Raw genomic sequence first — 27,854 nt, forward strand, 5'->3', positions numbered from 1 at the left:
GGAGGAAAACTGGTGATGGAGGCAGCAAGCAAAGCAAGTCTGAGACCACCTAGTCCAGACACATGAGACATGTGCTGACATGTGCAGAAACTGCTGGGGCTGTGGGATGACCGTGTCCTAAGGACAGAGCAAATGAAGCAGATGAAATGAGACACAACCATCACCTCAAGAGAAAGAAAGAGGAGGAACCAAAACTAGAGCCACTACTTGACTGTACTACAGAGTAACTGTCTAGCTATCACGAGGATGAGTGCTGACCTAACCAAACATGGGGCTATGCCACACTAGAGGACCGAAAGCACGGAACCAGAGCAAAGGTGCCAGAGACAGAAATCTCCATCTGCTGCAGAGTCCACCAGATATCTTCAAATTGGTGTCTCGAGAAATAGCGGTTTAAGAGATGACCATGGTACTGCACACCTGTAATTCCCAGCACTGGGGATATGAGGGCATCAAGGCAGTTTTGTACATAGCAACCTTGCTAAAAGGAAGGGAGGGAAGGAGGAAGGTGGGAGAGAGGAAGGAAGGAAGGAAGGAAGGAAGGAAGGAAGGAAGGAAGGAAGGAAGGAAGGAAGGAAGGAAGGAAGGAAGGGAGAATAAATAGGAACAAATTAACTTAAATATATTGAGACAGAAAAATAATTCCAAAAGAAATACCTGAAAGAAAAGTGCTACAACTGAGAGGGTTCAAGATTGGGGCAGAAACAGTGTTGATTCTGTGTTCGAGTCCCCAGATGCCCAGGCTGACCCTGCTAGATGTCATATAACTAACATGTAAGTTGTACTCCCAGCTAAAACTGATTGTGCAGAAAGGATACAAACAAAACAGCAATGTAAAGGTGAGCCGGGCGAAAGTCTGAGGAAACCAGGCCTGGGCTGCCCAGGAGACTCCAGTCACACATCACACTGGCCAGGCTCTATTCCTCCTCCAAGGGTGCTCAGAGACCCAGCACCCAAGGTCGTCTGGAAGGCCAACAGCACAGGCACCTCCTGCTCCTCCATGTACTGTCACAGGAAAGCAGCTGTCTACATAGGCCTTTGCCTTGCTTGTGGCGTCTAGGTGCAGTGCACCACTCTGGACACCAGGGAATGTTTCATCTGAGGACCTGGAGTGGACACGCGTGTCTACAGCTTTCCAGCTGGCCTAAGGTTGGTCTGAGGTCTGCTGCAGTGGATCCCTACACAAACACACATCACTTCTTAGCTATCCTTCCTAATTACTTGGACTCAACTTAAAAACTTAATAAAATCCATGTTTCACAAAAGAAAAAAGTCATAAATCTTTTAAAATATGTGAAACGCACTCTAGAATATAAACACTGTTAACCTTGAAGTGAGTCAGAAATAATCCTCTAGACTGAGCAGCAGCAAGAGCCTCCCATGAACACGTGTAGGGCATATGACAACCCATTTACAGGAGGAGTAATTCATAATTCTTAATAGTCCATAACTTCCTTATAAATCATCAGCCTTAATCTTACACTAAATTTCCCTACCCCTAGGTGCTTATCCAAAAAAACAAACTCTTAATTAAAGAGTCCCCACATGCTGTTCCCACACAGGTTCCTAGCATCCCGAGGCAGAGTGAAATAACATGCCTAAAGCAAGTCATGAGACATTCTAAAATTACAACAGGTGCCATTACACTGTCTTCCTTATTAACAGCAAAGGACTAACGGGCAGAAAATAGATAAATTAAGTCACCTTAGAAAACTGCTGTCAGTGTAAAATTAACCTTAAGAAGCAGCTAAAATCTAAAGAAGCACACATGGCCAGTGTTTATGTGAAAGCTTTAATGCTAAGAGTTTGGATACTAGATGCTGAAAACTCACAGGAGAAACCAACGGCATCCTGATAATTGCAGCTACTGCCTGCAGGAAGGGAGCGCGTGCAGCACTGCAAATTGCTGCCAGCACCAAAGAGGATCTCGAAAAACCCACACTGGGCTTCCGCCTGCAAACAAAACCAAAATGCTAGTTAGGTAAAGACGAAAAGGCTTTCTTTGGAGAAAGAGAGAAGTTTCTCTATATATAAATATATAAATGTATATATATACATATATACATGCACACTTAAATGTAACACACACAGATATTTATACACATACACACGTAAATGTAATAAGCAAGGGACTGGACAGACGGCTCAGCAGTTAACACTTGCTGCTCTTCCAGAAGCACTGTTCAGTCCCCAGCACTCACACCAGGCAGTTCAAGCACCTACTAACTCCAGCTCAAAGCAACTGAGGCTGCTGGCCTCCTTGGGCACCTGCATTCACATGCACATACCTAATGCAGACAAGCCGCACATAATTAAAACTAATAAAAATAGGGCAGGCAGTGGTGGCACACACCTTTAATCCCAGCACTTGGGAGGCAGTGGCAGTCAGATCTCTGAGTTTGAGGCCAGCCTGGTCTACAGAGTGAGTTCCAGGACAGCCAGGGCTACACAGAGAAACCGTTTCTGGGAGGGAGGGAGGGAGGGAGGGAGGGAGGGAGGGAGGGAGGGAGGGAATAGATAGATAGAAAAATAATAGTAATAATGTTTTTTTAATTATCACCAGGAACTAAACAATGAAGCATTTTTGAAGAACTATCATACACCTCCTAGAGGGAGACCTCTTACCTGACACAATGTCATGATCTCATTATCTCTTCTCAAGTAAACCTGAACTGCAGACTTTTGCGAGGAGAGGGATAAAATTCAAAGTACTGGTCAGAACAGAACTGGATAAACTTAGCGCACCATGGTCTCCAGTACTGCACCAAAGTGCCCAAGGACACCAGCAAACTTTGAGGGAAGCACTGGCTACTGTATCTGCTGGGCAATGCACCTCTAGCTAGCAGTTCCCTTTCAACAGCAGGTTGTCCTCATGCCTCTTACTGCCTCTGTAAACAGCCATTTTCTGGGCCAGTATGAAAAAAAAAAAAAAAAGAAAGAAAAGAAAAGAAAAAAGTACTCTGCAAAAAAAAAAAAAAAACTCAAAGCAGGAAATGAGAGTGACAGTTAGTCCTCAAAGATTAGAAGCTGTAGTCCCACAGACACACACGGCCATTAGAAATTTTACCTATTTAAGAATGAAATAAAATGCTATTTTTTTCCTTCAACTTAAGTTTATTATTTTTTCAAGTGGCTACTAAGGTGCTGTGATATTGTTATGGTCACGGGATCTTATTCTAAGGATCCTGCAGAAATCGAAGTCTGAGGATATCCAAGTACCTTATATAAAGTGATGTATTATTTGCATTTAATATATGCACATCTTCCCACGTAATATAAATCAGAGATTCTTACATTTTTACCATGCATGACTCCCTTCTTAAGAAATTTTTATAATATTTCAGGTATATAGGTATTTTACTGACAATAATAAAGGAATTTATTTTAAAACAATTTGGGGGCCCTGCAAAATAGCTGAGTGGGTAAAGGTGCTTGTCCACAAATCTGATACCCTGACCCGTGAAGCAGGAGAACACTGACTTCCACAGGCTGTTCTACGACGTCCCTGACACACAAAACATTTACAAGCTTTTTTGGTCAGTATATGTAAACTTAGCACCTTAAAGACAAAAGCAATCCTACCCACTGACAAGATGGATGTGACTTCATAAAGAATCAAATCCTGGGACTGGAGAGATGACTCGGAGGTTAAGAGCACTGGCTGCTCTCCCAGAGGATCAACGCCAGGATCAATTCCTGTCATCCACATGGCAGCTTGCAACTGTCTGTAATTCCAGTTCCAGAGGATCTGACACCTCCATACCATTGCACATAAAAAATCTTGAATAAACATTTGATATTTATCAAGTCAGCAACTTCAGCAACTGTGTGTGGAGGGTTCATGTATGTGACATGCAGGTACACATGCACATGTGTGCACATCAATTAGAAGTCAGTCAACACAGTTGCCTTCCTTAGTCATTCTGCACTTAGTTTCTGAGACAGAATTGTTCACTGAACCTGAACTGGCCAGTCAGTAAACTCCCACAATCTGCCTGTCTCTGCTGCCCCAGCATGGGGTGTGTGGTGTGCAGGCCTGTGCCACCATACCCCATCCCAGTACAGTGGGGGGGGGGGGTGCAGGCCCATGTCATCATGCCCCACCCTAGCACGTGGGTACAGGCCTGTGCCACCATGTCTAGCTTTTTCAAAGAAGTCAGGGATCTGAACTTGGGTCTTCATGTTTACACAGCCAGCATATCACCATCCGAGCCAGCTACCAAGACTCTCAAGCACTGTTGTTTAACAAAAAATTATTATTGTATGTGTGTATGTGTGATGCATGTGTATGTGAGTACCACAGCACATGTGGAGGTCAGAGGACAATTTTGGGAAATGGGGTCTCTTCCACAGTGAGTCCAAATATAGAACTTTTACCCATCTTACCGGGTCCAATTTTAAAAGTCAAACATTCTAAAAAAAAAATCCAGAGATGTACTGATTTGATATTTATATGTTGAAGAATGATGGTAGGAAACCATTAAGTCTTCATTTTCAGTAATGAAACCACTATGTTTCTCTAAGAGTAGAAACTGGGCATGCAGTAACACTGCAGTTCACAGCATACAAGTCTCTAATCTGAGCAGAGGGGTTTTAAGCAGCAACACGAACACTGCATGGTGCTAGGTGCACACATTCGTCGTTCAGAACCCAGACTACAGCAAAGTCACAATTTAACATGAGCAAGCACTGCCACAAACATTTGGGCTTCCTTACCCACTTGATTGTGGATGAACTTTCGGTTGTCTCAAGAGCAAAAACCTTGTCCCCTGCAGTTTATCGCAGCTCCACAACCCACAGTTTAAGGAGCTGATGCCTCATGATACCTAACAAATAAACAGCTGTCATATTCTCAAAGACTTGCTTTACTTGTGATTATGTGCTCATGAGTGTGTCTATTGGTAGGTTTGGGCACGTGTGAGTGCAAGTGTCCTCAAAGTCCAGGAGAGGGTATAGATCCCTTGGAGCTGGAATTACAGGCAGTTGTGAGCGGCCTGATGCAGGTGTTGGAAATGGAACCTGGGTCCTTCTGGAAAAGCAGTAAACAGTTTTAACTGCTGAGCCATTTCTCCAGGCCCATTGTATTGTTTTGCTTATGGAATAATGACAAGAAAAATCTGCTCACGTTCTACTAACACAATGCTTTATACCCAGTTGGCTGAACCCACAGATGTGAAACCTGTGAACACAGAGGTCAACAACACAGTCAGCTAAAGGCACCTATCACTAGCAGAGTATAGAAGGCCAGTAATGATGAAAAGAGCTTAAGGGAACATTGATTCAACCAAAACAGCAGCTTGTAATAGGCAGATTTCACTTTTAAGCAATAAAAATGTGCAGTTTTATTCTCGAGAACTGGCTCTCAAATTTGACTGCTCTTGAATTAACTTAACCTTCATTACTGAAGTGCTACGCTTCATCACATCATGGTATCAGGTCTAAAAACAACTCTAAATGAGAGCTACCTCTTCTGTTTTCATTAATCCTTTAGGCAAAAGCTTTATATTTAAGTAATTGTTTAATCTGTCAGGATATTCAGTTTAAAGTTCCCTCAAATATAAAGCAGCAGTCCCAGTAGCTGCCACATGGCTAAGTGTTTAGTAAACACTGACTCTATTCCTCTATATATTATATTGGCACTATATATTAAGAATAGAATATATACACAGTGATATACATACTTTTGCTTGTGCAGGCATAAAATACCTCTTAGGCTCAGCGGTTAAGAGCACTTGCTGTTCTTGCAAGAGGACCTGGGTTCAGTTTCCAGCACCCACAAGACTGCTCACAACCATCTCTAACTCCAGTTCCAGAAGATGGGATACCCACTTCTGGCCATACACAGTGCACAGCACACATGTGACAAAATACCTATACACATAAAATACAAAAACAAACAAACAAAAACCCACCAAGACTAGATGGCAACGTAGTGCGCAAATCTTTAATCCCAGCACTTGGGAAGCACAGGCAGGCAGACCTCTGAGTTAAAAGCCAACCTGGTCTACATAGTGAGTTCCAGGCCAGCTAGGACAACATAGTGAGACCCTGCCCCACAGACACATACAAAAAACCCTAGGGGTAAGGGTTCACAAGGTCCCAACATCCCTTAGGATTTATTGGGTTAATAGTTGGCTGTGGCAGAAACATTTTCTGCCGTGATGTCGCCAGTGATCTCCTGCATGGCATGAGACCTCCTTATAAATAACCTCTACGCGCCCCCCCCCATAAACAACCTCTACACAGGCTCCAGTAAGCAGCCTCAATGAAAACCACTGGGGCACAAAAGAGACATGGAAAACTATGAAGGCAGCTGGAAGAGAAGAGGACCACTGGGAGAGGTGAGACAGAGTGACGGGTGCTGGGCAGCGGTGGTGGTACACACCTTTAATCCTAGCGCTCAGGAGGCAGAAGCAGATGGATCTCTGATCTATACACAAAGCAAGTCTACTAAAAATCTGGAAATATAGATCCCACATCTAAAAGTTTGAAAAGAAAAGGGTTTCATTGTTCTTTCATTCCCTGATTTATTCTCTTAAATGAACAGATATCTCACATAACAGATAGTTACATAACCATAGCAAAATTAAAGTCATAAAGTAGCAACAAAATAGTTTTATGGTGGAGTCACCACAACATGAGGAAGTGTATTAAAGGGTCGCAGCACTGAGAAAGTTGGGATCCACTATCTTAAATTGTTTTTTAAAGGCAAGGTCTCACGTAGCTGCTCCTGCCTCCAAAAGCTGGAATTACAAATGTGTGCCTCCTACCAGCTACAGTGGTTTAAAAGAAAATGGCTCTCTTAGGCTCACAGGGAATGGCACGATTAGGAGGGTACCCTTGCTGGAGTAGGTGTGGCCTTGTTGGAAGAAGTGTGTCACTGGGGTGGGCTTTGAGGTCTAGGCTGCTCAAGTCAACTCGAGTGGCTCAGAGTAGGACTCTCAGTTCTTTCTCCAGCACCACACCTTCCTGCATGTCATTATGTGTCCCACCATGATGATACTGGACTAAACCTCTGAACCTGTAAGCCATTAAATGTTTTCCTTTCTCTTCACAATAGAAATCCTAAGACACCAGCCAATTTTTCTTTTGAGATGGGTCTCACTATAAACTTCATCTTTCATTTTCACATAGTGAAAGCTAACCTCAAACTCAAGATCCTTTTGCCTCAGACTCCTAAGTACTGGGATTACAGTCATGTGTCAGCTAATTAATTTTATACGTATATTCATATGTGTGTGTGTGTGTGTGTGTGTGTGCGCATGCATTAAGCACACACAGGCTCAGGTCAACTTCAGGTGTCATCCTCAGGTTCTGTCTGCCCTTTTTTTTTTTTTTTTTTTTTTTTTTTTTTTAAGGTACGGTCTCTCACTGGGGCCTGGAGACCCAGTAATCAGGCTAGGCTGGCTAGCCAGTAAACTACAAGGAGCCTATCTCTGCTCCCCAGAGGTGGCATACACACACCATCACACCCAACATTTTATGGGTCCTGGAGACTGAACTCAGGTCCTCACATGTAGACAGCAAGCTCCTTCCTGACTGAGCTCTCCCCCCCAACCCAGAAAATGAACTTTCACTTAAACAGAAAAATGAGTTAAAGCATAATATTCTATTTAGCTTTGTCAACCTGACATAGCTAGTCACCTGAGAGGAAAGCTCAAGTGAGGACACACCTAATCAGACTGTCCCATGGGCAGGTCGTGGGGAACCATGGAGGGCTGGCAGCCTACTGTGAGCAGCACTAGCCCTAGGATGGTAGTTCAGGGCTGTATAAGTAAGCTCTCTAAGAGCAGGGCATGATGGTGCATATCTTTAATCCCAGTACTCGGGAGGCAGAGGCAGGTGGATCTCTGAGTTCAAGTCCAGCCTGGTCTACAAAATGAGTTCTAAGACATCCAGGGCTATGTAGAAAAACTGCCTGTCGAAAAAAAGAAAAGAAAAGAAAAGAAAAGAAAAGAAAAGAAAAGAAAAGAAAAGAAAAGAAAAGAAATGCTTGCTAAATATAAGCCAGTGAGCAGCATGCTTTTGGAAATTAATCAAAAACATACAACAATCCAGACAATGCTTACTTAGGAAAAACAGCTAAGTCTTGGTAAGAACTGAGTTTCCTAAAGACTGAGAGTTCTCTAGGCCCCAATGGTTAAAAAAAAAAAAAAAAAAAAACACACCATTCACAGAAATGATATACATGCAAGCCAAGTTACTGGACTATATAAAAACCTCAAAGCAGACATCTCATGTATATTCACATACTAAAAAGAAACCATGTGGCAAACAACTGAAGGAAAGAAGCTGGGGTGCTAGAACATTTGCAATTCCAGCACTCCACAGGCTGAAGCAGGAAGATCAAGTTTGAATATGACCTGTCTGTACAGACAGGCTAAACAGAAAGACTCTGTCACTTAAGGAAAAGAGTCAAAAACAGTAACCTAATGGAAAACACGAGGACTCTGCCTCACCAAAAAGATAATAGAAATAAAAAGACAAATATTATTTTTAAATGAATGAAATAGAAATTCTGCAGTTGAGGCCTTAGAGCTGGAGAGAAGACTCAGGGTAGGAGGACCTGCTCAATTCCCAGCACCCGTGTGGATTGGACATTTATTTACATCAGTTCTGAAGTTGAAAAGGACAGTGATGCAAATGACAAGCTCATCAGACAGTACCAACAACTGATGTGAGCAAACAGGCTAAGGAACCAGCGAATGTGTAGAGCAGCTGAGATAGGCAGGGCAGTCTCCTGATCAGAGAAAGAATGAGTAACAGAGCCCAAGTGATGTGTGAAAGAGCATCAAGAATTTTTGACAAAACACAAATTACAGACATCCTAAAAGAAGAGGGGGACAAAAAGAGGATTTAAGAAACAATGGCCCAAACTTCCCAACTCAATGAACACATTCCCAATTCCAAACAGGATAAACTTGCATAGGTCCACATCAAGACATATACTCAGTAGCTAAAGTCAGACAGGCAGAGTCTTCAAATAAACAGGAGTCCTCAAACAACCACAGCTGACTACATCAGATCCCATGGAGACCAGAATGCAGAGCAACATAAAGTACTAAAAGAAAAACGTTCGATGAACATGGTGACACTCCTGTATCCTAGCACTCAGCAGGCTAACACAACACAGGAGGACCACAAATTCAAGGTCCGCCTGGACAATAGACAAACCCCTTCTAATAAATAAGTAAATAAGGTTTTTTAAAGAGATGACAAGAGCTAGGCAGTGGTGGCACATGCTTTTAATATCATCACTTGGGAGGTAGAGGCAAAAGGATCTCTGTTGAGTTCAAGGCCAGTCGGGTCCACAGAGCAAGTTCCAGGACAGCCAGGGCTACACAGAGAAATCCTGTCTCAAAAAGAAATAAAAGGGTGGGGAGAGGGAATGACAAAAAATACATACAAACAGTAACCAAGAGTGCCAGAAACTAAACTAATTCTTGAAGGTATATAATAAATGTGTAATGGGCAACTCCATCAAAGAGGCATAATAATTATAAATGATTATGCATCTAAAGATAAAAAACAAAAACTGACTAATTTGAAAGGAGAAATATTCCAACAATTGGAGACATCAATATTCCCACTTAAGTAATACTCCAACTAGAGGGATCAACTAGAATAGAGGCCACTTAAAAACCTATCACCCTCCCAGATATCTAACAGAGCACTCTGCCCAACAACAGACAACACATGTCTATCACAGATCGTGCAAAATTATCTCCAGGATAGGACACAAAGCAAGTGTCAATCAACTTTAACAGAAAGAAATCATGTGAAGTAATTTTCTAATCGTGATCAAATAAAAATAGCTGTCAGTAACAGACAAGACACGGAGAATGCAGAAACCTACAATTATGTAGAAAACAAGCCATGTGTCATCAAACTAAGAAGCCACTGAACATCCAGAGCTGACATCACACTCAATGATGAAAGACTGAAGTTCTCCTAAGATCAGAAACAAGACCAGGAGGTTTACTCTCACAACTTCAGTCAACACTGCACTAGAAATTCTTACCTAAAATTAGGAAAGAAAAAGACTGAATAAATAAAAATTGTAAGTAAGAAAGTAGCAAAACTCCCTCTATTTGGAAAAAACTCAAAACAATGGAGCAATGAAGTTCAAAAATTGAGAAAGAGAAACAAGTTGTATATTCATACCTTAGTAATGTACATTTAACAGTGATGACAAAAATGAAATGGAACAATTTCATTTACAATAACACAAAGAGTAAACAGAAATAAATTTAACCACGGAAGTAAAAGGCTTTACAATGCTAACTATAAGCACTGCTGAAAGAAATTATACACAGCTTGTAAAAGACATCATTGATAAGCACAGGTTTTTTTTTAACTCTAAGATGTGGGTTATCCAGAAAGAATTTCACTGTAAAATGTCACAGCCTTTTTTGGCAGATATCTCACTTCCACATGAATTTGCAAGGGGCCCATGGTAGCAACCACCACCAAGAATTGGAGAAAAAAATCAGAGGAACAAAGTTGAAGAACTCATTTCCTTATTTTTAAAATGTACTCCTATCTCATGCTATAGATTATAAGACTCAAACTCAGATACAAGAACTAAAACAATAAAATTATTAGAAGAATAAATATTCAAACCCTTGGATTAAGCACGATTCCTAGATATTACATCAAAAATGTAACAAATAACAATGGGGAAGTTATAAACCAAAATATCTGTACACCAGAAGACTCTATCAAGAAAGTGAAGACAACTAGAGAATGAGAGAACGTTTGTAAATCATGTAACTTATAAGAGTCTTGTATCCAAAATATACAAAGAACTCTAACCATTCAACAAGAAACAGACAACCCAATGGATAAGGGATTTGAACAGCTTTCTCCTAAGATATACAAAAGACCAACAAACACATGAGAAGATATTCAAAATCACTAGCCACGGGGAAAATGCAACTGAAGTCCACAGCGGGAAGGAAGGAAGTAGCAAGTGCTGTCATGAAGAGAGACATGGAGACCTGGGCTGCCAATGATGGTGCACCCCTTGAGGAACTAGACTGCCGTTTCCTAACACCCTAAGCATAAGTTACAATGCGAGCTGGTTTCCGACTACACTTCTGATATCAAATGTATTTTTTCCCCAACTCTCCAGACACCAGCTAGATGCTCTGTAATTCAATTTAATTCTAACAGTATTGTCAAGAGTTAGTGTCAGACTCCATAACTGTAAGTGCTCAGTCCTACAGACAACGCTCACTGTGGATGTCAAAGACAAGCCCCAAACCACCTCCTATACATCTGGCTGAGCAGCTCTACAACCATGTTCCCACAACGTCTCTCTCAGGCGCACTTTCGTTAAGCTAGAGGTCAGAGAACAAGTTCATCCTCTCCTTCTACCCTATGGGCTTCAGAAATTAAACTCAGGTCATCAGTCCTGGCCAGAGGCACCCTTATCTGATGATCCATCTCCCCAGTTCAGGTTCAGTGTTTTGTAAGAATATTTTTATACCTCTGGGTAAAATATTTAACTCACACCTACCAATCTGTGGTAGGAGATGTCATAAGTTAAACAAGCAGCCAAATGAAGTCCCTACAAGGTAAAGACCAGAAAGACCCCAAGTGCAGAAGCCTCTGTCCTATGAAACTGGGACACAGCACGCCCCTAGTACAAGGATGTGTTTACCAACCCAGAATGTCTTGGAACTCCACTGTTGAGGTTTTGCTTTGTTTTATTATTTAACATTTTAATTGTGTGTATCTCTGTGGGTGGGGTAGTATGCACACCTGAGTGCAGTACCCAAGGATGCCAGAAGAGAGCGTCAGATCCTCAGAGCTAGAGTTGTGAGCTGCTTGATTTGAGCACTGGGAATTGAACTAGGGTCTTCCACAGGAGCAGTATTAGTTCCTAACTGCTGGGCCCTCTCTCCAGCTCTGTTGAAGGGCTTTTATGGACGTCTCATTTCAAAGGTACACTCATTGGCCATTGGTAACCAAACAAACTGCGGCTTCCCCTCCCACCTTACTCCCAGCTAGGACAGAAAATTCCAACAGCTAATCATGCAGTTGGTTCCTCTGGCAGAGCTCCCAGCCCGAAGTTCTGCTTGCTCCCCACAATCTTTTCCTAGCAAATTATTCCTTTATTCGTAGAAACTTAGCACGACTGAAAGTTAAGACTGTATAAAAGCTATGAAAAACTCAATATGGGTGCTGGGAATGGACTTCGGGTCCCCTGAAACAGCAGTGAGAGCTCCTAACTGCTGAGCCATCTCTCTAGCCCCTTCTCAGGGAATTTCAAGTATGGCTTACCACCCCCCCACCTCCCCCACCCCTCCCACCCCCACCCCCCCCACTCCCACCCCCCGTGCTGATGTCTCCTTTTGTATTTTGAGCTAGGTCTTTCTCTCTGGTCGTGAACTTCCTGCCAGTCTCCCTGGGCTTACAGGTACCCTGTGCTGGGATTACAGGTACGAACGTCACATCTGGGTGGGCTTTCCTCTTTCTTTTCTGTAGTTGTGAAGATAGTAGCCTTCTCTAAAAATGTCCTTCCAGCCCAGCATTTAGACAGCTGAGGCAGAAGGAATACTTCTGAGGTCAAGGCTAGCTGGACTACAGAATGAGACCCAATCTCAAGAAGAAAAAAAAAAAGGAGAAAGGAAAGGAAAGGAAAGGAAAGGAAAGGAAAGGAAAGGAAAGGAAAGGAAAGGAAAGGAAAGGAAAGGGGAAAAGGGAAAAGGAGAAGGGGGAAGGGGGAAGGAAAGACAAGACCCTATTTTGAGTTCTCATGGATGCCTCAACATCAACCTTTTTTGTCTTTGGTTTTTCAAGACAGGATTTCTCTGTGTAGTCCTGGCTATTCTAAAACTTGTTCTGTGGACCAGGCTGGCCTGGAATCACAGAGATCCACCAACCTCCCAAATACATTAAAGGTGTGCGCCGCCACCACCACCTGGCTAACAAACCATTTTTGAATATCACTTTCCAACACACCCTCCTCTGTCTGAATTTAAAGGTCCTCTGCGGCCTATTTCTAGAACTGCTGGCTGTCAGCAAACTCTTCCTGTGTGGTGGTCCCTAAGTCAAGGCTTCAGCTATCACTTACAATATACTGTGATGAGACTGGAGAGACTTTAGCTCAACTGCTAAAGACTCACAACTAAAACAATACAGTGTGCTGACCACTCATCACACGTACACACACACACATACTGGCTCAACTGCTAAAGACTCACAACTAAAAAGATGATACAGTGTGCTGACAGCTCATCACACACACACACACACACACACACACACACACACACACACACACACACACGGAAAACTCTGAAGCAGATTCTACCTAGAGGTTCACAAATAACACCTACTCAATATGCCAGAAGCCAACAGTGAGTTCCTCTCAGATTTACCCCCCTTCCTGAATTCTGTCTCAGTATCTCTTATCACTGTTTTCTCAAGGACCCAGGATGAAATCAAAGTCATTGTATCCAGTTATTTCATCCTCACTTTCCAATACCAATTTTTGCTAATCCTATTCATTGTATTCTCTTAAGTATTTCTGCTATCTGTATCCTGAGGCTGCAATAGTTTTAGACCCTATTTCTCACTTCAGTTACTGACGAGAACAAAGACTTTCTAAAGCTTTTCTGCACTCAATTTTACACAGCCTCCATGCTCTGACATCTACAATCTACAATTCTAGGATGCTCTTTCTAAAATCAAAACACTGCATTATTTTGTATTTATTGTATGTAAACCTATGGGGGTCAGCGCTAAAATCCTTGGCATGACATACAATTTTTGAAGATTTATTAATACAGCCTCATCTTTGCTCCCTTGTCCACAACCGACGCTTCAGCTGTTGACTCACCTGTCTGTAATGTTCCAAAAAGTGCCCATGCTTCCTGCATGTCTCTGTTCACCCTCAGCCTAAGTCCCTTTTCTAATTAATTCTGCTGCATCCTTAAGGACATACCATTTATAACAGAGGATTGAATGAACACTGACTGGACTGGCATAGGTTGGCCAGCCTGCTTCTCCCACCCCATCCCCTTCCCGTCTCTGTTCAGGCTCAAGGACTGCTACTTCCTTGCAGAACAAAGCTGAAATAGCTTCGATGGTATACAGACGACATCCCTAGTTTCATGTCTCAGTACCCAGCTATACTCGAGATACACACCACACAACACACACACACACACACACACAGGTAACTATACCTTGCAAATGTAGTTAGTTTTATACACTTTTGCTTACACTACTCCCTGTGTAACTGCCCATCATTCCTATGGCTGTCTAAAGCGTTAGATCTCTTCCCCTGAGCATCCCCAGCCTGTGCTTTCACTGGTGTTTATGTGTGGCTCTTTTCTAACTACTGCCCTCTTCCATGGCTTCTCCCTTAAGAAACAGAGATTACCTCCTGGATACATTCACAAAACGGTCACATTTTCTAGAAAGCAATCTTAGAAACATGCTAGTTTGTAGGTTGAGTGTTGCAGCGCAGTGGTTAAATGCTTTCCTAATGTGTCCAAGGCCCTGGGTTCAATCCCCAGCATGTATCTGTACATGTGTGTATAAACAATGTATTTTATACATACATATGTATTACTTGTTGACAATTAAAGAGATACACTTGACCATCTGAGAGCCAGTGGGCTTATCCATCTTCAAGTCCTCTTCACTTGGAAGAGGCCCTAAACATCGTAACTCATCTATTCTAAAAAAAATCTGCATTTTTTCCCATGTTCTGTCTTATATATACTAGCAAAAGTTCTAGCAGGGGCTTTCTTTTTTAAAAAAAAAAATAATAATAGCTAGACAAGGTGTCACATGCCTTTAATCCCAGCACTTGGAAGCCAGAAGCAAGGAGATCTCTCTGAGTTAGAGGGCCAGCCTGGTCTTAGGGAGGTTCCAGGACAGCCAGGGTTACACAGTGAGATCCTGAACCTCCCTGCAATAAAGAAAACAACAGGACACACTTTGGGACAATGTTCTGGACTAATCTCCCTTGTCAAGCAATCAACTGTGCAAATTAATTATACAAAAAAAGTTATATTTCCTTCTTCAGATTTTCAATCCTTGGGGAGGTGTGCAATTACCTGTGGAGACCAGAGCTGTCAGATTTCTTTGGGAACTGGACTTACAGGCAATAAGTCCTTGTGTGGAGCGGCCTGATGTGGGTCTAGGAACGGAACCCCAACACACTCCAAAAGCATCAAGCCTCTTACCCAGCGAGCCACATCTCCAGTCCCAATGCACACTCTTTAAAATACCACTTTGATCTTTCTAAACTATGGAGAAAATGGACCCTGCGAATTCTACGAAGAGAAGCCACCTTTGTTAAGACAGCAAATTCAGTTACCTTACCTTGGATCTAGATACTTTGTTTTAAAACTTATTTAACAGCAGCTACTATTGAACTAATAACCTGTCTCTCTTGGATCTATGAGATACTCTGAAAAGTGGGAACCATTCTAACCCCTAACAATGCCAACACCGCCCGAAGGTAAATACTCATTTCGGGGAAGATACACTGGGTCTTGACATGACCAAGTTAATTTCTACCACAGAAAGTGTGTGACCTTTTTCATTAAGTCTTGTTCCTTCCTTTACAAGTGCCGGCAACCTGAACACTACACCAAAAGTGAGCCTGCTCCTTATCATCACTTAAATGTGTTGTGAATGACTGCCAAGTATGATGGAAGGCTACCCAAAGCACACAGCATTAGCCCAGACCCATTAAAGCCGAAGGCTGGGGGGTGCAGCAGCTCCACGTCCGCATGGGAGCACTTCTGTCACAAGTAGAGACCACCAACGGAAACGTCAGGGATCCGCAAGAACCACACCAAACCTCAGGGTACGCAAGCTGCTCTCTCCGGAAGAACGCTTGAGATAATCTCCAAACTTGAACCAGCACTACTTCGGAAGACTGGGAAGTGGAAAAATTAGTCCAACCTGTCTCCCAACGACATATTTAAAAGACGAAAAAGAAAGCTGGCCCAAAAACGCTTGAAAAGTGCCTGGAGTATGGAGTTCTGAACTCCAGCTCTGGCCGTCCACTGCCATTGAAACCCGAAACAAGGACCTCTGCAACCAGGAGCGCCCCCCGACCCCATACCGGCCGCGGGCAACAGCTGGAGCTGCTTCCCGACTCCACCGCGGGGACAGGTGGGCAGCCAGGTGCGACTCGCAAGCCGGGAGGCTGGGGAAGGCCAGGCCCCCGGCGCCGCTCCGGCCAGGTGTGGCTCGCACAGATGCCCCGCGGCCTGGAAGCTCCGAGAAACCTGCTGGGTTCCCGGATCGTCCCCGGCTCCGGGAGCAGCACAGGACAGAGCCGGGAGCACTCGGGGAGGCCTCTCGGGCAGGCAGCGTGACCCACCCCCAAAAGCGCAAGCGTGGGGGTGCGGGGGAGCCTTCCCGGAGAACAGAAGGCGCGGCAGCCACGCCCCCCACCCCCAACTCCAATTCCGAGCCCGGGATCCCAAGCCCAGCATGCCGCCTGACAGGCGCGGGCGCGAGGCCGGGCGCCAGACGACCGCTCGCACGGGCACCGCGCCGCAGCGCGCGACCCCCGCAAGCGACCGCTCCCCGCCACTGACCAGTACCTGCCGCCCAGCGACCGTCGGCTCCGCTGCAGCCGCCGCCTCCTCGCACTCACGCGGCCGCCACGACTGCCGCCTCCTGCGCTTTCCCCCTGGCCGGCCGCGGGAACCCCATTCCCACCCCGCCCAGCCTCCGCCTGTTTACAATGATTGGGACAGAACAGGACAGGGCCGGCCCAGCGCGCACGCGCACTCCCACCTCCCGCCGCAGCCGGCTTCCCGGGTCCTCTGATTCTTGGCTCTTGACGGCTAAGGCCGTCCAGGGCAGACGCCCCGTGCCCTCGTGCGGAGCACGCCGGGAGTTGTAGTTCTAGTAACCCCGACACCCCGCCGCAGGGCCTCGGACATAAACCACAACACCCAGAAAGCCCCGTGCTTCCCGGGGCTGGAACTCGCTGGGGAGACAGGGGACCCCGCGAGAGGACGTGCCAAGCGCTGGAGCTCTGCAGGCGCTTGCGCAGTGTCCTGGGGACCGAGCGGAACGCACACCTACCGGAGCGAATCCCAGCAGTGTGGGAACCCTGCCGCGCTCTGCTTTCCTCCTGGAGCTGTGGCCTGAAGTCCTCAGCTTCCTAAAGTGACTTTTTTTTTTTCTGCGACTGCGTACTTTGGTGGTTCCAACCAGTTAAACCAGCCTGGGCTGCCGGCCCACCCCGCCTCTGGGCGGAGCACCTTGCTGGCTTTCTCTGGGTGGGGATCTTCGTTTGCAGAATTCCTGCCGGGGGATTGGAGGGAGGAAGCTTGTGGGGCTGTGCGGGGCAGTCCGCAGGATCTCTGAAGTGGGTGCTGGTTGGCTCTTTCCCACCCTCTTGCCTCAGCACTTAGCAATCAGCGCCCGAGTTAAAGCCGCAGAGCATCTCGTTCAGCTGGCAAATGGAAGCAGCTGAATGTCCTCCAGAAGACCCTCACGAAGGCTAAAAGGAGTGTTTTCTGGAGCATACCGAAACCGTGAAAAACAGTAGTCTTTTGAAGTCTTCTGGTTTTATGATATTGGCAGTCAGAAGGGAGATGGGCTGTCTAGTGGATGATTCTTCACGGTCACTGCCATTCCCAAGAGCCCCATTCTAGAACTACATTATCGATTCAAACTGATCACTATGCTCCTTCGTGTACTGTGCTCCCAAGCCATCTTTCCTCAAATGTGACAGCTCTATCCCTTGTACAGAAGGTTCCAGAGGAACCTTCCCAGAACCCCTGTAGCAGTAAAATAGCCTCCGTGAGGAGATGGCCTTGTGAAAGAATGCCAATTAAAATATTCCTTCCCGCTGGCAGCGCTGATTTGGCCAAGGAATAGGCACTGACCAAGCAGGGCTTTATGGAACCCACTCCTGAACGTGATAAATTAATGCAGAACAGTGGGGTTGAAAAGAGTCATTTTATACTGGCGGGCATAGTTACTGTACCATCACCTGGCCTGTCCACCGTGGAAGTGAATGAGGCCGAAAGTAGGGGTGGAGGGCACAGAAAGGCAGGAGCTGTCGGTGAAGACCGGCTTGACTCCCTCTGAGCTGTAGTTTATGCAGATCCGTAAGTGCCGTGTTTATGTGAGCCTACGTGGGTGAGCCAATGCATGAATAATCTCTACACACTGTTTATTTGTGCTAATGGAGGTCCAAATATGAGCGTGTTTATCGTCTGTATCTCAGCACTTTTCCCTCCCACTTAAGTGTCACCATATAACCATTTCCGCTGGTAACTTTTAGAAATAGGCATCGCGTCCAGCCAGAACCGATGAACCCCCAAAGACAGACTGAGGCCGCCTCTCTTTCCTGGTACAGTCAAGTATTTGCGATCTGCAAATGTAGGAACCGTTTTGACTCCTCCCAGGGAAAAGCTAAACAGATGAGACTTTAAGGAGTTTAATGTCAAACAAATACAATGTGTTCTTGAACAAAAGTTAGGTGGGTTTGTTTGCAGCCCATTATAAAAAGTTTGGTTTTGTTGCTTTTTGCAAGGCTTAGAGCTTGAACCTTGCACGTGCTAGGCAAGCATCCCACCACTGAAGTCCAGCACAAGACCAGGGGTTTCTCATCCAAGCATTCTTCGGCTATGATGCAAACCTTCTGCTTGTGCAACATCCAGCTGAACTGACTTGCATCATCACCGATGGATTGGGGACGGGAAAGCCAATGTGAACAAGAAGCTTGTTGCTCTAGAGCAGTGGTTCTCAACATTCCTAACGCTGAGTGAGACCCTTTAGTACATACAATTCCTCATGTTGCGGTGATCCCAATCATAAAATTATTTTTGTTGCTGCTTCGTAAGTGTAATTTTGCTACTGTCATGAATTGTAATGTAATCTGTGTTTTCAGGCAGCTGTAAGCGACCCCTTCTCTAGGAGGAAAACATATAGTCCTGACCCAGAAATCTCATAACATTCATCAGCATCTGTGATCTGTGGCTAATGTGCGATCACTTTAAGATCAAACTTCAGCTCCCTCCCGCTATTGACACTTTATACCGACCAATTGATTTAGTCGCATGGAATATGTAGGAAGCTTCCTTCCCTAACCCAACCCCTCTACCCCATCATACTCCTGTAATCTCCCCCAGTAATTTGAATCAAACACTTACATTATTTACAGGACTAAAACTATGAATACTATTCACAAGCACAAGGTGTGTGTGTGTGTGTGTGTGTGTGTGTGTGTGTGTGTGTGTGTGTGTTGGGAAAGAAAGGAAACTCCAAGTTTGACTGACCATTCTGCCCATCTTTCAGACTACACTATTAAAGGCTCCAGTAAAAATAATAATAATAAAAAAGGCTGCTTGGAAACTGTTATTTTTCTGATACTTTGTTTTTTCCCTTAGTTTTGCACTTTATGTTTTCCCATTTCCCCTTTACTATGCTTTAGTAAAATTTTGACTTTATTTTTATTTTCTAGTCTCTTATATTTGCCTAACTCCGTTTATTCCTTTTTTGCTTTCTTGTGCAACCAGATTTTTTTAACATTGTGCTTTTTTTGTCATTTATAACATTTTTCTCCATTCTTCTTTGTAGTTCACAGCTTCTCTGTATTATTGTTGCCATTTCCTGTGCCATTGTGGTATGGCAGTTGGCACTAATCAGAGTTTATTACTCTATCTGTGTGTTGGTTCTGTAGTCATTACAGTGATTTCATTCACTGAGCTGTAATGGGAATTGTGCTGTCAAAAGAAGGCTGTGCACTGAGATCTCCAAACAAAGCTGAGAGATGGGCAAATCCCAGCACAAAAACACACACAAAATCAAGACAGTATGGCTCTTCCAAAGACCATGATTCTTCAATTGCTGAATCCAAAGAAACTAAAATGATTGAAATGCTAGACAAAGAATTCAAAAGTTTACTTGGAAAAATTATCAATGACTCAAGATTAAGTAAGTAATGAAAGAAGTTGCCAGGCAGTGGTGGTGCATTCCTTTAATCCCAGCACTTGGGAGGCAGAGGCAGGCAGATCTCTGTGAGTTTGAGGCCTGATCTACAAGAGCTAGTTCCAGAACAGGCTCCAAAGCCACAGGAAAAAAAAAAAAAAAAACCTGTCCGGGGGGCGGGGGGGGGGGAGAAGAAGAAGTAAGGAAAACAGTGCAGGACCCAAAGAAGAAATTTGGTTGTTTTTTTTTTTAAAGATTTATTTATTATGTACAGTGTTCAGCTTCCATGTATGCCTACAGGCCAGAAGAGGGCACCAGATCTCATTACAGATGGTTGTGAGCCACCATGTGGTTGCTGGGAATTGAACTCAGGACCTCTGGAGGAACAGCCAGTGCTCTTAACCTCTGAGCCATCTCTCCAGCCCGAAATTTGGTTGTTTTAATGAGAAAGTCAGCGATAGATGAAATTCAACATGAGAACTAAGCTTTTTAAGAAGAAATGTGAACAGATGTACTGAGAATGAAAATCTCAGTAATTCTGGGCCTGGAGAAATTAGCTCAACAGTTAAGAGTGTTCAGCTGGAATTTCCAGCTTGCTCCCGTGAAAACCTCATTCTTCTCTCTCCAAACCCTGCCCTCTCAGAGAATCTCCAACAAAGGGAAGGCTCCAAAAAACTCAGTTCCACATTCTTGGTGGCTATAACAGCTCCTCCCTGAAGTAGCCAGCAGTCCAAGTCCCCACCTAAAGCCTTCAGCTTTTGACCATACTTGGGCACAAACCCAGCTTGTGGTGGACACGTCATCACCTCTCACCTACCAGCTGTATAATCTTCCTGCTTTAGTTTGGGTGTGTGACTTCTCCCTCCTTAATCTCTCGCATCGGATCTTGGGGGCTAGAGGACTCAAAATAGACCTGTTCTTTTACCTTTTCAATTCTGTCTGATTCTCGGGGTACAGAAAACCTATTAAAGAGCATATGTGGTTCTTCCAAGGGAGAAGCTGAGCTTGGGTCCATTCAGTTCCAGCACCCACAAGCAGCTCACACTGCCTGACTCTAGCTCCAGGGGATCTGGTGCCATCTTCTGGCCTCTGTGAGCACCCCCACACCTGCAGCACACTCACATAGATAGATGCACATAAAAGTAATTTAAGCCAGGTGGTGCTGGAGCACGCCTTTAATTCCAGCACTCAGGAGGCAGAGGCAGGTGGATCTGAGAGCATCAATTGAAAAAAATAGGAATCATCATAATCTGAAGAAAACTGCTTTTTTAAAAAAATAAATATTTTTAGATGTATGTATTCTACGTATCTGAGTGTTTTGCACACATGTATGTTTGTGTGCCGTGTGTACTTGGTGCTTGTGGGGGTCAGAGGAGGGCATCAGATCCTCTCCGACTAGAGTCATGAATCGTTGTGAGTCACCATGTGGTGCTGGAAATCAAACCAGGGTCCTCTGGAAGAGCCACGAGTGCTCTTAGCCACTGACCCATTTCTTCAGCCCAGAAACATTTTAAAAAGGAATATTTATAATTTCTGGGAGAGAGAAGGGGTGGGGTATAGGTTAACAAAAACTAACGATATGTTGAAAAAAGCCTTAAGAAAAATACTACTATGTAAGCTTATTTAGAATAGGTTTTTTTTAAAAGAAGGTATTTAAACAGAGATAACCTGCATGGGTGAACAATGCTTAACCCAGAAAACATGGGCTATTAAATGTGAGGTCTCCAGGTGTGGGGTACCTCTCGACAAGTCATTTGTCAGGGAGGCCCCAGCACCCCCAAACAACAGAGGCTATTGCAGTTGCTCTTGGCTGCCCACTGTAACTAGACAGTAAGACCCTGTTACTGCCAACACCACTCCTTGGTTGCCTGACAGAAATAAAGCCTGAACTGACCTGGAACCCTTCGTTCTTATGGCCAGCTTTCACAGCACCAACAGGAATTCTGCAGGTCACTGGGGAAGGAAGGTCATCTGGTCTGACACAGCAGTGGATCCTGCATGCTGTAAGAGTGACCAGCCAGGCAAGCTGTGCCCACTGACACAACAGTGCTAGGCCTGCTAAGGGGGTAACCAACTGCTTTCTGATTGGATTTAAAGCCTGTTCTGAAGAAAGAAGTTTATGTCTATTACTGTAAACCTGGTCAAAAGCCCCTGGCTGGGTGTGCTAGAGAGATGGCCCGGTGATTAAGATCACTGTCTGCTCTTCCAAAAGCCTCAGGTTTAATTCCCAGAACCCACAAGCTGGCTCACAACCATCTGTCACTACAGTCCCAGGGACGCTGACACCCTCCTCTGACCTCAGCAGGCACTAGGCAAGCACATGGTGTATAGATGTACATGCAGGCAAACACCCATCTACAGAAGGGTTTTTAATGGCTGGAGAGGGCATAGGCCCTGGGAGACAACCTTCTACTGTTGTTTTGCTTATCCAACGTGGTTGCGTCCTACAGGGCTCTGGGGACTTAGGCCTGACTCGGGCAATAAGGGAATGAAGAAAACACACACACACACACACACAGGTCAGGTAGACTGCGCTCTCTGATGGAGAACCACAGTATCTCCAGAAGCTTGGCATATTTATTATATACAGTTGAACAGAGAGGTTGGGTTATTGCATACAGCTGAGCCAGGAGGCAGGGTCATTGCAAATAAACAAGGAATTAGGATTTACAGAATACAGCTGGTTTAGCTACTCTTGATAGGAGTAGCCTCTGTAGGGGAGCAGTCTTCAGGCCACAAGCACCCAGGGAGAGAAAGTGTTCTGCACGCACTATCAACATCCATGCCTAGACCAGAGGAAGAAGGTTTTGCTGTCCCTCTGAGTCTCACCTGGCGGTGGGGACAGAAGTAACCGTTTTTCCATGGATCTGAGTCCTTGACATGGCCGGGTTCACGTCAACAGCACAGATTCTCTCATTTCTCTGCTCCCCACAGGATGTGCTGTCAAAATGCCTTCTAAATACTTAGGCTTCCACCCATAGCCTGGTATTGCTCTCCACCCTGGGTCAGAGCAGCTTCTGGCCTTAGCGGGTGGTGGTGATCGCAGAGACTCAAAACTGGTCCAAGTGTTGAAAATACTGGTGAGGGCTCACCCCTCTCGATGAGACATTCATATTACCTCCTCCAAGACTCACAGGGCATCACGGGAAAAGGGAGAGAAGGAATGTAAGAGCTGGAGGATGGACAGCCGTGCTGTGAAGTGCTGTCTTATGGAAGCCACACGGCCATTGCAGTCATCACCTCAAACCAGCTATGGACACCCGCTTAAGATGCGGCCCGTCAGCATTCCGTCATGGATGAGGAAAGGGTTCGCTAAGAGGGCTTTGGAGTTAATGGTGGCTGAGGGAGGGAAAGCTATTTTCATCAGTGGTGTAGCTACCAGTGAGCTGCCTGTACGGCAGCAAATACCCCCCCCCCCCACCAACAGTCCTGTGAGTAACTCTAACTAAACTCAGTGGGTCACAAAAACAAGCAAAACCAGAACAAAAGACATAAAAGTAGGGGGCAGACAGTTAAAAATATGGAAGGGTTCAGTGGGAGAGGGAGACGCTGAGGAAGGGAGGGCAATGGGGGTGTGACAATGACCAAATTACATTATGCACATGTATGAAATTGGCGTGAACACACACACACATACACTAGGAAAAATATAAAAGAAAAAAGAAACAGAATTTAAGCATCGTTTTTTAAAATATTATAATAATGTATATACCATTGAAAAGTTTTCAACTTTAAAAATTTTCCTATGGGGCTGGGAATGGTGGCAAATGTTTTTAATCCCAGCACTTGAGAGAGGCAGAGGCAGGTGGATCTCTGTGAGTTCAAAGCCAGCCTGGTCTACATAGAAAGTTCCAGGCCAGCCAGAGATAAAAAGTGAGAGCCTATGTTAAAAGCAAAACAATAAAATAAAACAAAGTAAAAGTCATCATATACACGGTGGAGTCTAGAGACGAAAGCTGTAGAAGAATCTACATCCTGCAGAGACAAAAAATAGGACTAAATTCAATGAATCAAAGGCTGGAACTCTGAAATCAAAATGTTATTTCAAACCACACCAAAAAAAAAAAAGAGCTAAAAATAACTTTTCAAAAGAGTAAAAGGGCAATTGTGTGAGTTAAGCCATCTTTTAGAGCAAGACGTTATAATGTCTACCAATCTAAAAATGACGATATGGTGTTAGATTCGTGAGTTAACTGCCAAGAGAGGAGAAGCTGAGACGCCTTATCCTTCATGGGAGGTTTCGGGGGGGAGATGGATTCAGGAGGTAGTTTTTTTCATCAAAAATTCTGCTGTACTTCTATTTTAAAAATAATTTATGGGGGGTTACATGGGAGGCTTTGGAGGGAGGAAAGGGAAAGAGAGAAGTGATGTAAATGTATTATAATCTCAAAAAACTATCTAAAAATTTACATGTGTAATATTGCAAAAAATTCCTTAGATGAGAAAAAATGTTTTTGTGCTGGGCGGAGGGTGGGGAGGGTGGGGGGTGGAGTGGGGGGGGTGGGGTGTGGAACACACCCTTAATCCCTGAGCTTGGGAGGCTGAGGTAGGCGGACCTCTGAGTTCAAGGTCAGAGCTGCCGGACTGCCAGAGCTACCTGGTGAGACCTGTCTGGCTACCGAACAAAAGTTCTGTTGAGCTGCAGCACCGAACATACCCTTCCCCCTTGCATGAAGGTCATCTCTACAGATTTGCTTCTGGGAAACGTCTTTCTTGGCAACACGTAGAAAAGAATGAATTGGGTGGAGCTGACTTTCTACACTTTCGGAGTTTTTCTTTGATTCCTTCTAAGCACAAGAGATAAAGGGGGAAAGGAGGAGGACTGGTTGACTCACTTATTTGGGGGGCAACCTCACATGGTAGCCCCAGCTGGCCTCTATAGCCCAGAATAGCCCAGAATTCCTGGCAGTCCTCCCACGCACGGAAATTCCCGAGTGCATTGGGATCGCAGGCGTGAACCACCATGCCCAGCAGAGGAATGGGACTTAACATGACTTGAAATGACTTTGAAGGTTTGATGGGCTTGTGCTATGTAAACTCGAAATGGCATGGAAGCCTCTTCAAAGTGATGGAATTGGGGGATTTCCGGCAGCGGCCCACACTCTGCTTTCACAGAGATGAGAGGCTGGTGTCAAGTGATGCGAGGCTGCACCTGAGGGTAGGGTGGTGAGCGGCAAAGGGGCTTTTGGAGGGCGGACGCCGACAAGTCGCTGCCGGTGCTGGCCTCACGGCTGTCTTCCAGCCTCCTCTGGCGGCACACTGAGTCCCTGGACCCACCCCTAAACGAAACACTTGTGCAGCTTTCTATTCGTGAAGATACGGGTGTGCATTTGGTGGAAGATCAAGACAGACCCACCTGTACAGGTATAAAAGCAGTAATAAATTAAGAAAAACTGCAAGTCACAGTAAAGTAAATGCAATAGAAATCCACTTGCGCTTTCCGTTTTCTTTTTTTTCTTTTTTCTTTTTTGGTTTTTCGAGACAGGGTTTCTCTGTGGCTTTGGAGCCTGTCCTGGAACTAGCTCTGTAGACCAGGCTGGTCTCGAACTCACAGAGATCCGCCTGCCTCTGCCTCCCGAGTGCTGGGATTAAAGGCGTGCGCCACCATAGCCCGGTCCGCTTTCCGTTTTCAAGGGAGAGAATGAGACGGGATCTTGCTCCATCGGGCCAGGCTGGCCTCCGATGCACAACCCTTCCCCAGGCAGTATAGTTGTGCACCCCCACACCCAGATCCATTTATGTCTTGCAAAATTGTACTTGCACGTACATAGTTTAAAAATAAATAGAATCTCATCTTTCATACAGAAAATGAGCCCCTCCCCACATACATTGTGTATGCATGTCTTTGGCTGAGAATCAAACCTAAGGCTTTAATCCTGTCTGTCAGACAACCATCGGCCCAGCCTCCCTTTTTAAATTCTTTTAAAAATCTCTCTAAGATCTCTGAAGCATGTCCTGATGCCCATGAGTGTGAGTCTTCCAAGGACGCTCATTGTCCCTGCCTAGCAATGGGTGGGATTGGGGCATGGCTCCCTATTTGCCTCTTGTTGTCCTGGAGGACTGAAGAGGCAGGGCCCTGCTTTGTCCTGTGCCATCCCTTGGATCTCCCAGGCCTCCCAAGGAAGCCTTGGGTAGGGGAAGAAAGGGGACACAATCATGGAAGGAAACTAAATTGCCGGCTCAGACCATCTCAGCTTCAAAAGGTGGATCCTAAGGACGGAGGCTGTTCCCTGGGAGAGAGCACTCAGGGGCTGCCCTGTCTTTGAATGCGTGGATGCCCCTCAGATCCACATGGCCTGCCGCTGCAAGGTTCACCCTGTCAGCCCCTCAGCCTCTCCTAAGTGCTTCTGGCCACTCGCAGAGCAGTGCTTGCACTTCCCACCGTTGCTCCACCTTCCAGTTCTAGGGAAAGCACCGACATCTGCGGCCTGGCGTGGCCTCAGGACTGAGCAGAGCAGAACAAGGCACGGGGTGTATGCACCCTGGGAGAATCCTGGAAGGAGAGTAGCGGAAGCGGCATGGCTAGGCTTTCATATATACTTGCATTTGTACAGTAACTATTAATTCATTTTTTTCCTCCTTGCACCATATGAAATAGGGGCCATCGTAGGTAGCTCTGGAAAGCTCCCTGAAGGCAGTGGGGTTGAAGGCTTAGTCTCCAGCCTGCGGCTCTACAGGTGGTCGAACTACTAGGAAGAGGGGCCTGCCTGGAGGAAGCTAGGTCGTGAGCTGTGCCCTTGAAATATTGGAATTCGGGCCCCTTCCTCTCTTACTTCATGGACGTTAAGTGACAGGTTCCCTAACCACAAACTCCCACCCTGATACGCTGCTGCCATGGCAGTGTGATGGGACTAAGCACTGTGGAAGGGCCTTCTTAAAGTGCCCCAATAAACCTTGACTTCTCAAGAGCTAATTACTAGGGTCTTTTGTCAAGTGACTGGAAGCTAACCAACACAGAATCTCAGTGGGCTACAATGAGCCCTAGACTTATGCATGAAGTTTTGAATACTTTTTTTTCTTTCTTTCTGAGAACAAAGACAGTCTCCCAAGAAAAGCCTTGAGACAAAATACAAAGTCAGCTGTCAAAAACCAACAGTGCCTCAGTCTTAGGCGTTTCTGCCCCCCCATCATCAGCTTAGAGGCATTCTGGCTTCTAGCCACTTGAAACACACAGCTGGTGTGCCCAGAGCAACTTAACCTTGTTAGCTGTTGAATTTGGCAAAGCTCAGCAGTTGCTAGGACCATGTGAGCACAAACCAAATTCAGTTAAAGGCAGAGTCAAGTGCCCGACAATGAGTGCATCACATAGGACATACCTTTGTAAGCCAAGTCCATTTTTTATAAGGTGGAATTATGTATGTTAGTGTTAGCACAGGAGAGATGGCTCAGCAGTTGAGAGCACTGGGTAATTTTCCAGAGGAGCCAGGTTTGATCCCAGGACCTACACAGTGGCTCATAACCCTTTGTAACTCCAGTTCTAAGGGCCCTATGCCCTCTTCTGGCATGCTTTGGTACCAGGCACACAGGTCACGTGCAGATAAACATGGAGATAAGCCACCTGCACGTCAAGCTGGGTGGTGGTGGCGCACGCCTTTAATCATAGCTCTTGAGAGGCAGAGGCAGGTGGATCTCTGTGAGTTCGAGGCCACCCTGGTCTACAGAGTGAGCTTGAATTCACAGAGATCTGTCTGCCTCAGTCTCCTAAATGCTGGAATTAAAGGTGTGTGCCACTAGCCGGGCGATGGTGGCGCACGCCTTTAATCCCAGCACTCGGGAGGCAGAGGCAGGCGGATCTCTGTGAGTTCGAGACCAGCCTGGTCTACAGAGCTAGTGCCAGGACAGGCTCCAAAGCCACAGAGAAACCCTGTCTCGAAAAACCTAAATAAATAAATAAATAAATAAATAAATAAATAAATAAATAA

At 45.2% G+C, this 27,854-nt stretch overlaps 1 protein-coding gene across 1 annotated transcript in view; it reads right to left on the reverse strand.

The window, feature by feature from the left end:
• Positions 1–16,744, reverse strand: part of Ralbp1 (ralA binding protein 1) — a 39,417-nt gene extending 22,673 nt beyond the window's left edge. The window contains exon 1 of the mRNA XM_050153490.1: positions 16,584–16,744. The gene's annotated coding sequence lies outside the window, so the exon portion shown is untranslated. The remainder of the gene's footprint in view (positions 1–16,583) is intronic.
• Positions 16,745–27,854: the final 11,110 nt, after the last annotated feature.

Source organism: Alexandromys fortis, unplaced genomic scaffold, assembly GCF_014885135.2.
Source record: "Alexandromys fortis isolate MF-2015 unplaced genomic scaffold, M_Fortis_MF-2015_v1.1 scaffold_61, whole genome shotgun sequence".
In the NCBI taxonomy this organism is placed as follows: Eukaryota; Metazoa; Chordata; class Mammalia; order Rodentia; family Cricetidae; genus Alexandromys; species Alexandromys fortis.